Genomic DNA, 13,771 nt, shown 5'->3' with positions numbered 1-13,771 from the left:
GAAAATGAATGAGGAAGACTGGAGAGGAATTGATGCCTTCGAATTAAGGTCTTGGCCAAGAATATTGAATATACCATGGACTGCCACAAGAACGAACAAATCTGTCTTGGAAGAAGTACAGCCAGAATGCTCCTTAGAAGGAAGGATGGTGAGATTTTCTTACGCACTTTGGACGTGTTATCAGGAGGCACTGGTCCCTCGAGAAGGACATCTTGCGTGGTAAAGTAAAGGGTTGGTGAAAAGAGAGAGACCTTTAAGAAGATGGGTTGACACACTGAGTGCAATACTAGTCTCAAAGATAGCAGCCTTTGTGAGGATGGCGCAGGATCGGCAGTGTTTCCATCTGTACAAAGGGGCGCCGTGAGTCAGAATCCACTGGATAGCACATAACAACAAAAACACAAGTAGATGAGTTGAACTGGGGGAATCACCACCCTGCATCCTTCAAGTCTTTGATGGTGGCAGTTATCTCTATAATTCCTCCAGGAATGCGGTACTGCTTTTGGTTTACTATTTTCCTAGATAGGCAGTTCTAATGGTTTCCCCTTGGCTTTTCCTACCATAATAGCCCTTACTCCACTTGTCTGGAATCCACAAAGGTAGTTCTGCAAGTTGTTGGGTATTCCAATTCCAATTATGTGTTTAGGAACTGGGGAAATCACTACGTGATGGATTCAGGGACCCACTGAATCCACTGTGAAATGAACCAGAGCTATGGCTCCATTAAGAACCTGACTTCCGTACAACCGCTTTCTGACCGGTGGGCCACAGTGACATCTAGGGTCTCCTGGATTCAGTGTCAGTTCAGAGGCAGTATCCAGTAATTCTTACGCTTGTACAGATCAAGTAACTACTCGATAGACTTCCCATCTATTTCACTCCTAGGGACACCATGACTAAGTAGCCAATGCCATGAGTCCATAGGAGTCAGGCTACTCTCATTACTGCTTTGACTCCACTATCCATTATGTGAACCACACCTACCTTGTTCTTGTCCATTGAGTCACCCGCATGGCCCCTAACACCGTGGGGTCCAATCAGCCCCATTGTAGTTTGGTGTCTTAATTCAGTTAGGGCATCTCCCATTGTGAGATCTGACTTCCATAAAATAACAATCACAGCAGTCTTCAAGGATGCTGGGGCTCCCTTCACAAATTTATTCCTCACCATTGCGGTAAAAGGTGTGTCCTCTGAGCATTCCATGTGTGGGTCTGTGGGTCTAAGCCGAGAAATCCACTCTAACATGCCAGTTTCCCTAAGCCTTTGGATACCTTCTTCTACTGTGAAATCAAGGCGGGTCTGGCACTTCAGCTGGGTTTAGTGTGGGCCACCGCTTAATCTGTGCTTCACTGAATCAGTCACATAAACTATTAAATCCTTTCCTAAGCTCTCTAGCTGAAACACTGGATGAAGGATCTGTGCTTAGTGGACCCATATCAATGAACTCAGGCTGAGGCAACTTTATGTTCCTTGCACCATTATCCCACACCCATAATAGCAATTCCCACACGTAGTCTCCAGGCTTTTGTTTGTATGTATTAGAAAAGTCAAGCAGTTCTTTTTCTTTTGGAGTGTAGTGTACCTCCCCCTGGATCACATTTTGTGCTTTACCTTTGAGGATAGCAGGGACTTCAGTCTAGTTATAGGCCTAGAAGCAACAATGGGTGTTGGGAATGTGTCTGGAGAACATTCAGCAATGTCTTGTAAGACATCTGCCTTAAGGGATGATGCCCCAGGCAGTGACTCAGACATCACCCTAGTGGACGACTGAGACAAAGGCTCTTCAGACACAACTGGGTTAATCTCAGCAGATGGGGGTCTGAGGGGCTAACAGTTTTCCTGGGGAGGGTGGTTTAGCAGCCAAACATGGAGTAATCCCTTCAGGCGGGAGCTGCTATTTGGTGATGGCCTTGCTATTCCTCAATGAAACTCATTTTCTTTCACTCCTAATAGAGTGTGGGATTTTGTTCTTCAACAACACAAACAAACAGAAAACATGACCAGAGCCTTTGCAGCAGCAAATTAGCTAGGAGAAGATTATAATGTAATGCTTTCAAGTTCTGATTTAAAGTAGAATTCTAACCCAGACAAAATGTGAGGGCAATCAAGGCATTTCCAGACAAGTAAGTAAGAACTTAAACATCTACTTGCAAGGCATGCACCTTGAGGAAACTGTTGGAGAAAGGAAATCGGCACAAAGGACTGATGAGAAAAAAAAAAAAAAAAAGACTGTTTAGGCATAGAAAATAAAAACAGGCATCTGATCTGTCTGTAAAGAGACTAAAGTAACTCTAAGCGCTCAATGTAGTCTTTCACCTTAGGTTTGGCGTTGGCTGTCTAGCAGCTCCAGGTAAGCTTTCCCCCAGGTTCTACCCTCCTTCCCTAGGAATCAACCCATCACCATGAAGGAAATGAGTTGCTTTGCGGATCAAGCTAAAGAATGTGAAGACTTAAGGCAAACTTTTGGTATCAGCCTCCTCAGGTTTCTGACATGCCCAGCAAAGTGAGAGATCATGGAAACTCCTTGTTTCCATTCTCATCTGGAGAGCTAACATTCTGAGCAACGTGATTGTTAACCAACCAGTCTTGAGAATATCCGTCCTGTGGCTGCTTTGTAACCAAGGTGAAACCCCCTTGACCTCCTGTCTTTCAATTGTGTCTTGTAGCCAGTCAATCGGCTCACGTAAGCAATAATGACAACGATTGTGCTTTACTTGTCGCGTCTTTGATTGACCTTCGTCACTGTGAACCAACAAGAAAAACTGTAATTTTATTCTCCCCCTTCAGCACTCTGATTACTCCTGATTTGCCTTCTTCCCGTGAGATTCCGGAACGTCAGCCTGAGACTTTGCGATCTCCCACTGCCACGTCTCCGCTGCAATAAATCTCTTTCGATTTTACCTTAAGGGAGCTGGGAAGTCTTTTCTCTCCAACATTTTGGCGTAGTTAATCGGCAGGGTTTTTGGAGTTACCCTTCCCCCGGAGACCCGAAGACCTGAAACACGGGATTCCGGCACCAAGGGCCCCTTTGTGTGCCCCTCGCTGCAGCTTTTTCGGACCCTTCTGGCTGTCTGGGGGTAAGTGCTCCCGAAAAGCAAACTGTGCATTTCCCCGTGGCTCTGTTGAGAATCTAGCCCCGAACTATTTCGGTGCAGCTTTTGCGGAGATTAACCGAAGTCGTTTCTCTGCTCCCGGTTTTTCTTTTTCTCCTTCGCGGTGGAATCGGCCTGTAAGCTTGTTGGAACTTCGCGTTCCACCTTTACTGTCCTCGGAAGCCTGTTAAAACGTTGGGTTTCCAACTGCGTTCCCAGACTGCCACCTAGTGGCTTCATCTTGTGAAGTGTGGTCCTGATCATCTTTCTTTCTTTTCTCTTGGCTAATTATCCTTTGAACAGCTGTTTGCTGTGGCGTTTTGGGGTCTCGGATCTGGAAGAGCGCAGGGCAAAGCTCCTCATGCGCTTTTGGCAAACCCTGAAAGTGTTACATTTTAAGTGTGTCCTTTGAACTTTCTGTCTTTTGTTTCCGGATTCCAGTCACAGTTTGAACCCTTTGGAGCTTGACGAGTCTGCCATCTAGTGGACGAAAATTATCATTCTTCGCAGGAACCTTTTTTCCTTTTGTTTTTCTAAGGCTCCATTTTGGCTTAGATCACCTGGTTGCCACTTGGTAGTGCTTCCTAAGATAGGGAACAGCGCTTCTAAAGACCATAAAGCATTCCCTTCTGGGACTCCCGTTTGATATACGGTCAGGAATTATGGCGCCAATTCAGTTCAGTACCCTCAAAGACGGCCTGCACTTATCAAGGAAAATAGTACTGATCAATGCCTATGTTATGGCAGTTCTGAACTCACTAAGTTAACTTTTCTGTGCAGCAAATTAAAAAAAAAAAAAAAAGACCCAAACCTAGTGTCCTCGAGTCAGACTCATAGCGACCGCATAGGATAGAGTAGAACTTCCCCATAGCTTCCAAAGAACACCTGGCGGATTCGAACTGCTGACCTTTCGGTTAGCAGCAGGAGCACTGAACCACTAGGCCACCAAGTTTTCCAAGAGAATAAAACCAATAAAAGCTCCCAGATTAATCGGACCCAACGGAAGGCCTATTTTAATTGTCTTTTGGAAGCTTTCAAATGGCAAAATGACAGCAAATTTCCTTCATTATGAGATGTTGTATCTAGACAAGCAGAACTGATTAAGGAATCGCAAAGACACTGCCTCAGCAGAACTTCCTTATCATGGAAAAGAGGAAGGGGTTCAAGAGGAAAGGACCAAACCTCCAGTTGAAACCAGCCCCATAGCTGAGATGCCTTTTAAGGTGAAATACCCCAAAACTGGAGGTGGACAGCCTGAGGTTACTGGTGCCTCCTGGTCTAAGGCCAAACTTCACACCATTCTTAGAGTTCCCCAGCCTGTGTGAAGATCCTCAGAAATTTAAGGAAGAATTTAAAATTCTGGCAGAAACTTATGAGTCTGGTCCAGGTGATCTATATAACTTGTTACACATGTTGCTAGGACCTGGGGGTGCTCAAAGGTGGTAGGAAGAAGCTAACCGGAAAGAACCTGAGAAATCATTGTCCATCCAACCAAACGTCTCAGGTACTGATTTGGTAACTCAGACTATACCTCTTACAACAAAATTAACCAAATGTTTTACAAAGATTTTTTCCTATAAGATTGTTTGGGCTAAAGTTCAAGCTTGCAAGCAGGAACAGGGTGAGAATGTTTATCACTACAGACATCGCTTGACCAGACTTTTTATGGAGAATTCAGGGTTGAACCTAGAAGAAGAGGAAAACAGGGTAACTTTTAACACCATTTTTGCAGAAGGATTACAGCTAACTCAGGGTGTAGTCCTTTACAAAAATGGTTTTAGTTAGCTGACTTAGTTAAATGACATCAGTTAAATTTAGAGAATGCGAAAACTTCCCTATACACCACCGTAGCCTACAATTAGCCAAAACCTTAGAACAGAAACTGAGCTGAAAACAAAGGCTCGACAAAATAAATCTATGTCTTTCCAATTACAACAAGTAGAGTTTCCCGGACGCAATCAGAGATTGAAACTTCAATTTAGGAACAGGTCCAGGGCTCCTGGGTCTGGAGTTCCTGGGGTCCACTATTTTTGTAAGAAGTCTGTACATTTTAAGAAGAACTGTCTTAAATTAAAAAGTCAGTCTGCTGGTATAGGATAGGCACAAAGACCAGTGGAATAGAATTCAGAGTTCAGAAATAAACCCATACACCTATAGCCAGTTGATTTCTGACAAGGGTGCTAAGTCCATTCAAAGGGGAATGAATAGCCTCTTCAATAAACGGTGCTGGGACAACAGGATCCCATATGCCAAAGAATGAAGCTGGACCCCTACCTCACACCATATATGAAAATTAACTCAAAATGATTACAGAATTTAAAGAGACATTTCTCCCAAAAGAAATAAAACTCTTAGAAGAAAACAGAGTTAAAACTTCAAAACCTTTTTTTGACAATGAATTCTCTGATACGAAGCCAAAAGCGTGAGCATCAACAACAAAAAATAAACTGGACTTCATCAAGTGAAGTTTTTTGTTTTTTTGTACGTCGAAGGATTTTATCAAGAAAGTGAAGAGATAACCTACAGAATTGAAGAAAAAAAAATGCAAACCAAATATCTGATAGGGGATTCATATCTAAAATATATAAAGAACTCCTACAAATCACCAAAAAAAAAAAAAAAAAGAGATGAACAACATGTTATGGGTTCAATTGTGTCCCCCCAAAATGTGTGTCAACTTGGTTAGGCCGTGGTTACCGGTATTGTGTGATTGTCCACCATTTTATCAGCCTTGTGATCTTCATATGTGTTGTAAATCTGACCTCTACGATGTTCATTGGAAACCCTGGTGGTGTAGTGGTTAAGAGTTGCGACTGCTAACAAAAAGGTTGGCAGTTCTAATCCACTAGGTGCTCCTCGGAATCCATATGGGGCAGTTCTACTCTCTCCTATAGGGTTGCTATGAGTTGAAATCTACTCAAGGGCAAGGTTTTTTTTTTTTTTTTTTCCAATGATGTTAATGTGGAAGGGTTAGAGGTAGTTATGTTAATGAGGTAGGACTCAACCTACAAGATTAGATTGTATTTTGAGTGAATCTGTTTTGATATATAACAGGGAGAAGGGAGCAGAGAGACTGGAGGACTTCATTACCACCAAGCAGAAGAGCCAGGAGCATTTGCTTTGAACCAGGGGCCCCTGCACTGAGAAGCTGCTAGATCTGGGGAAGACTGATGACAAGGACCTTCTCCCAGAGCCAACAGAGAGAGAAAGACTTTCCTAGGAGCTGACGCCCTGAATTCAGACTTCTAGTCTCCTAGACTGTGAGAGAATAAATTACTCTTTGTAAAAGCCATCCACGTGTGGTATTTCTGTTGTAACAACACTAGATGACTCAAATAAAACATGGGTAAAGAACTTGAATAGACATTGCTCCCAAGAAAAATATACAAATGTCCAATAACCACATGAAAGTATGCTCAATATCTTTTGTCATTGTTGCTGTTGTTGTTAGGTGCCCGTGAGTCAGTCAGTTCCAACTCATAGTGACCCTACGAACAACAAAAGAAAACACTGCCTGGTCCTATACCATCCTCACAACCACTGTTATGCTTGGGCCCATTGTTGCAGCCACTCTGACAATCCATCTCATTGAGGGTCTTCTTTCTTGCTAATCCTCTACTTTAGCAAGCATGATGTCCTTTTCCAGGGACTGATCCCTCCTGATAACATGTCCAAAGTAAATGAGACTTAGTCTTGCCATCTTAGCCTCCAAGACGCATTCTGGTTGTACTTCTTCCAAGACAGATTTCTTTGTCCTTTTGGCAGTCCATGGTTTATTCGATACTGTTTGCCAAAAGCATAATTGAAAAGTATCAATTCTTCTTTGATCTTCCTTATTAATTGTCCAGCTTTCACATGCATATGAGAAGATTGAAACACAATGGCTTGGGTCACACACACCATAGTCTTCAAGGCAACGTCTTTGCTTTTCAACACTTAAAGAGTGTTCTAAGTTTTTTTTTTTTTTTTTGCATCAGATTTGCCCAGTGCAATCCGACATTTGATTTCTTGACTGCTACTTCCATGGGTGTTGATTGTGAATCCATGTGAAGCGAAATCCTTGACAATTTCAATCTTTTTTTTTTTTTATCATGATGTTGCTTATTGGTCCATTTGTGAGGATTTTTGTTGTATGTTGAGGTGTGATCAATCCATACTGAAGGCTGTGGTCTTTGGTCTTCATCAGTAAGTGCTTCAAGTACTCTTCACTTTCAGCAAGCAAGGTTGTATCATCGGCATAACACAGGTTGTTAGTGAATCTTTCTCTAATACTGATGCCCCGTGTTTGTTCATATACCCCAGATTCTCAGATTATTTGCTCAGCATACATATTGAACAGGTCAGTCGAAAGGATACAACCCTGACGCACACCTTTACTGACTTTAAACCACACAGCATCCCTTTGTTCTGTTCGAATGACTGCAAGTTGCTGTGTGTACAAGTTCTTCATGAGCACAATCGACTGTGCCAGAATTTCGCATCTTCGCAAAGTTATCCATAATTTTTTATCACCCACACAGTCGAATGCCTTTGCATAGTCAATAAAACAGAGGTAAACATCTTTCCGGTATTCTCTGCTTTCAGCCAGGATCCATCTGACATCAGCAATGATATCCCTGGTTTCACGTCCTCTTCTGAATCCAGCTTAAATTTCTGGTAGTTCTCTGTGCATATACTGCTACAGCTGATCTTCAGCAAAAATGTACTTGGGTGTGATATTAATGATACCGTTCGATAATTTCTGCATTCTGTTGGATCACCTTTCTTGGGAATAGGCATAAAGATGGTCGGCCAGGCAGCTGTCTTCCAAATTTCTTGGCATAGACAAGCGAGCACTTCCAGCACTGAATCTGTTTGTTGAAGCATCCCAGTTGATATTCTGTCCATTCTTGGAGCCTTGTTTTTTGCCAGAGCCTTCAGTGCAGCTTGGACTCTCTCTCGGCTCTGGAGGAAGGTCCTTCTCCTCAATCTTCCCATGGACTGGGAGCTTCTTAGCACAGGAAGCCCGGATCCAAAGCACCGTTTCTGCTCCCAGTGCTTCTTTCTTGGTGGCATGAGGTCCCCATTCTCTGCTGGCTTCCCTTTCTTTTTATCTCTTGTAAAAAAGAGAAAAAAGGATAAAAGGTGGTGCAGGCCAACTCCAGAGAAACTTCCTTTACACTGGATCACGGATATGACCTTAGTAAGGGTGTTATAATCCCACCCTAATCCTCTTTACCATAAAATTACAATCACAAAGTAGAGGATAACCACAAAATACTGGGAATCATGGCCTAACCACGTTGACGCATCTTTTGGGTGGACACATTCAATCCATGACATTCTGCCCAATGGTCTCCAAAAATTCATGTCCTTGCTACATGTAAGACACATTCACCCTATCACATCACATCACAGCAAAAGCCCTAAATCAACTCCAAGTCCAAAATCCACAAATTCTTCTTTACCTGTGAAATCTAGAATACAAGTTTGTTTGCTTCCAAAGTACAATGGCAAACCAGGCACAAACTAGATATTTCCATTACAAATGGGAGAAATTGCAGGGAAAGTAGTGATGACAGGAGTAAAGAAAGTCTATAGAATATATTCCATTAGCCCTCAAGGCTGGAAAATAATCCTCTGTTCTCTGAGAGGATTCACACAATGGCCCTGCCCTCCAGACTCCAGGTATTGGTCGCATTCTCTGGATTCTGAGTCGAGGCCCCTGGGCCCTGGGCTTTAGCTCCGACTTTCAGGCCCAGGCAATAAGACTTACCAAAATAAAATTAAAAACATACATAAATGGATGGAAAAGGTATAATATGCAAACACCAAACAAAAGAATGTTCGACTTGCTTTGCTCATACCAAATAACATAGGTTTCAGAGTAAAAGTATATTAGCATAAACAGACGGAGAATAAAAACAATAAAAGGGTTAATTCACCTAGAAAATATAATAACCCTATGGCAGCGGATTTTTTTTTTCTTTTCTTGGTTTAAAAGTCTATGTCTCTATTACGAGAGATTCAAAATACAATGAAAAAAAAAAAAACTAATGGGAGGAGGAGCCAAGATGGCGGACTCGACAGACACATCCTTGGCGCCCTCTTTACAACAAAGACCCGAAAAAACAAGTGAAAGAGTATATTTGTAACAAGCTGGGAGCCTTGAGCATCAAAGGCAAGCTTAGACAACAAACTGAGGGGTAGGGGAAGGAAGGGACCTTTCAGAAGCGGAGAGGAGTTGCCGGCCCTGAATCGTGGGGAGCCCTCAGGCACCATTCCCGGAGCAGCGGAGGTGGCAGCGGCGGGCGGGTCCTAGCGTTTGGCCGCAGTCTCCTCGGGGAGAAGCAGCAGCCACACAGCCCACTCACACCTCCAGAACCTGAACAGAAGGGCACTCTCCGCAAAAGCTAAGTACTTGCGGATATTTTACTGAGCCCCCCCACCCCCACGCCAGCTACAGCGGCTGAATCCCTAGGCCTGAGATAGACCCTGGTGAGCACCTGGAGCCGTCCTCCTGGCCTTGGGGAAGGAAAAAAAATGCAACTGGGGGGAAGAGGTAATTTGCTAGCTCCATTAACTGGGGAATCTCAGGACAGAAGCGACTCCCGTCCAGGCATAAACCGTCTGTGGACCTTGAGCACCTTTCCCTTCTTCATGGACCTGTGTGGGCCTATTTCGGGAGAATAGGCCCTTGTTGGCAAAGTCCAAGCATTTCAGCGGTGCCGTGGAGAGGTGGGCGTTTGATGTTTGACATTGCTTTGCCTATTAAACAGGGTCCTCACCTACCCACATCAGGGACCTGAGGACTGGTAGCTCCACTCAGGTCACCCAGCCACCCGCGACAGGGGTCCAAAGATAACTGGTACCTCCCACTCCTTACAACCTGAAACTTTGGGTGCCCATGGTCCGTCTGCAGGACCCACCCTCCAGCATGCTCTAGGGAACAGAGATGCGTTTTTCTCAGAGACACTTGGGGGTCAGTTCTTAGTCCCCTGCCTTGTTCAGAGCTTGAGCCTCTGCTGCAATCAGATACCGGTATCTACGCCAATCACCCCTGCCCCTCTAAGACTGCAGGACAGAGCCTGTACCACACACTTGATGATCAGCTACCTGGAAACCTGAGCTGAATTCATACAAGAAAACTGAATGGACTCCTAGACTGATATACCTGATAACACATCTAGCCAGCTGGAGACAGGACACCAGAGTTCCAAAGCTGAAAACAATCAAGTTAGCTCACTCAAGCAACCCATAGCGGTATACCAAAACAAAACAAAGCAAGCAGCTACGACACAGGAAGCAAGCATAAACTAAGACAATAACTTATAGATGGCTCGGAGACAACAGTCAATATCAAGTCAGGTAAAGAAACAGACCATGATCACCTCAACAGGCTCTCAGAACAAAGAATCCAGGGATCTTCTAGATGAAAGTGCATTCCTGGAATTACCAGATGCAGAATACAAAAGTTTAATACACAGAACACTTTAGGACATCAGGAAGGAAATGAGGTAATACACAGAACGAGCCAAGGAACACACAGATAAAGCAACTGAAGAAATTAGAAAGATTATTCAGGAACATTATGAAAAGTTTTATAAGCTGGGAAAATCCATAGACACACAACAATAAGGAATTCAGAAGATTAACAATAAAATTACAGATTTAGACAACTCCGTGGAAAGTCAGAGGAGCAGAATTGAGCAAGTAGAAGCTAAAATTTCTGAACTCGAAGTTAAATCACTTGGCACTAATATATTTGAAGAAAAATCAGATAAAAGAATTGAGAAAAATGAAGAAACCTTAAGAATCATGTATGTGGGACTCTATCAAGAGAAATAAGCTACGAGTGATTGGAGTACCAAACAGGGAGGGATAACAGAAAATATAGAGAAAATTGCTGAAGATTTGTTGGCAGAAAACTTTCCAGATGTTGTGAAAGATGACAGGATATCTATCCAAGATGCTCATCGAACTCCACGTAAGGTGGATGTTAAAAGAAAGTCACCAAGCCATATTATAATCAAACTTGCCAAAACCAAAGATGAAGAGAGAACTATAAGAGCAGTGAGGGATAAACAAAAAGTCACCTACAAAGACAGCCAATAAGAATAACCTCGGACTACTCGGCAGAAACCATGCAGGCAAGAAGGCAATGGGATGATAAATTTAAAAAATGGAAGGAAAAAAATTGCCTGCAAACAATCATATATCCAGCAAAACTGTCTCTTAAATATGAAGGTAAAATAAAGACATTTCCAAATAAACACAAGTTTAGGGAATTCCTAAAAACCAAACCAAAACTACACGAAACACTAAAGGGAGTTCTTTGGTTAGAAAATCAATAATATCAGGTATCAACCCAAGACTAGAACACTGGGCAGAGCACCCAGAAGTCAACCCAGACAGGGAAATCCCCCCCCCAAAAACAAAGCAAGATTATTTTAAAAAAGCCTAAAACAGGGCAACAGCAATGTTATTATATAAAAGAAGACAGCATTAAAATAATAAAGAGGGATTAAGAAATGTAATCATACACCTTCCATATGAAGAGGAAGGTACAACAATGCAAAGAAGTAAAAGTTAGTCTTAAATTTAGAAAAATAGGGGTAAATAATACGGTAGCCACAAAGGAGACAAACTGTCCTACTCATCAAAATAAAATACAAGGGAAAAATACAGACTCAGCAGAAACAATATCAACAACAACAAATATGAGGAAAGGACAATATAGAAAGATAATCTACTCAGCATATAAAATCAAGTGGGAAAAGAAACTATGAACAGCACACAAAAAAAGACATCAAAATGATAGTACTAAATTCATAAAAAAAAAAAAAACCTACCCATAATTACCCTGCATGTAAATGGACTAAATGCACCAATACAGAGACAGACAGTGGCAGGATGGATTGAAAAACAAGATCCGTCTCTATGCTGCCTACAAGAGACACACCTTAGACTTAGAGACACACTTAACATCTACTCAATGGTAGAAAACTGAATTATTTCTGGCAGGAGAGACTCTGAAACCTGCTCTTGAACATACAGTAGCTACAACAAAAGGAAGAAATGATGAAATAAAAGAACTGAACAGAAGATTTCAAAGGGCGGTTTGAGACGACAAAGTATTATAAGGAAACTTGCAAAGACGAAGAGTTAGAAAAGCGCAATAGAAGAACACGTTCGGCATTTCTCAGGGTGAAAGAACTGAAGAAAAACTCAAGTCTCAAGTTCCAATATTGAAGGATTCTATGGGAAAAATATTAAACAATGCAGGAAGCATCGAAAGAAGATGGATGGATGGCATACAGAGTCACTGTTTCAAAAAGAAACAGCCAATATCCAAACGTTTCAGGAGGTAGCTAGGCTCAAGAACCTATGGTACCGAAGGGAGAAGTCCAAGCTGCACTGAAGGCACCGGTGAAAAACAAGGCTCCAGGAACTGACAGAGTACCAGCTGAGATGTGTCAATGAACGGATGCAGCACGGGAAGAGCTCGCTTGTCTATGCCAAGGAATTTGGAAGACAGCTACCTGGCCAACCAACTGGAAGAGATCCACACTTGTGCCCATTCCAAAGAAAGGCGATCCAATAGAATGTAGAAATTGTCCAAAATATCATGAATATCACACACAGGTAAAATTTTGCTGAAGATCATTCAAAAGCAGTTGCAGCAGTATAGTGACAGGGAATTGCCAGAAATTCAAGCCCAGTTCTGAAGAGTGCGTGGAACGAGGGATATCGTTGCTGATATCAGATGGATCTTGGCTGAAAGCAGAGAATGCCAAAAAGTCTTTTACCTGTGTTTTATTGACTATGCAAAGGCATTTGACTGTGTGGTTCATAACAAATTATGCACAATCTTGTGAAGAATGGGAATTCCAGAACACTTAATTGTGCTCATGAGGAACCTGTGCTCAGACCAAGACGCAGTCATTAGCACAGAACAAGGGGATACTATGAGGTTTTAAGTTGAGAAAGGTGTATGTTAAGGTTGCATCCTTTCACCATATTTATTCAATCTGTATGGAGGAAATAATTCAAGAAGATAAACTATAAGAAGAAGAAAGCGGGTATCAGGATTGGAAGAAGACTCATTAACAACCTGCAATAGGCAGAGGACACAACTTCTCTTGCTGAAAGTGAAGAGGACGTGAAGCAGTCACTGAAGAAAATCAATGACCACAGCCTTCACTATGAATTACACCACAACACAAAGAAAACAAAAAATCCTCACATATGGATTAATAAGCAACATCATGGTCGATGGAGAGAAGATTGAAGTTGTCAAGGATGTCTTTATACTTGGACCCACAATCCACGCCCATGGAAGTAGCAGCGAAGAAATCAATGACATATTGCATTGGGCAAATGTACTGCGAAAGCCATCTTTAAAGTGTTAAAAACCAAAAATGTCACTTTAAGGACTAAGGTGCGCCTGACCCAGGCCATGGTATTTTCAATCGTCTCATATGCATGCAAAACCTGGAAAATGAATGAGGAAGACTGGAGAGGAATTGATGCCTTCGAATTAAGGTCTTGGCCAAGAATATTGAATATACCATGGACTGCCACAAGAACGAACAAATCTGTCTTGGAAGAAGTACAGCCAGAATGCTCCTTAGAAGGAAGGATGGTGAGATTTTCTTACGCACTTTGGACATGTTATCAGGAGGCACTGGTCCCTCGAG

General features: G+C 42.5%; 1 long non-coding RNA gene across 1 annotated transcript; it reads left to right on the top strand.

Moving 5' to 3' along the window:
* The first annotated feature begins 972 nt into the window (after positions 1-972).
* Positions 973-6,384, top strand: LOC135229548 (uncharacterized). Its single transcript, XR_010320235.1, has 2 exons — positions 973-3,077; positions 6,147-6,384. It is a non-coding gene; the product is annotated as an uncharacterized LOC135229548 (long non-coding RNA).
* Positions 6,385-13,771: the final 7,387 nt, after the last annotated feature.

This window comes from Loxodonta africana, unplaced genomic scaffold (assembly GCF_030014295.1).
Source record: "Loxodonta africana isolate mLoxAfr1 unplaced genomic scaffold, mLoxAfr1.hap2 scaffold_367, whole genome shotgun sequence".
NCBI classification, from domain to species: domain Eukaryota; kingdom Metazoa; phylum Chordata; class Mammalia; order Proboscidea; family Elephantidae; genus Loxodonta; species Loxodonta africana.
Note: the sequence above shows the minus strand (reverse complement) of the source record. Positions and strands in the feature narration are given on the sequence as shown.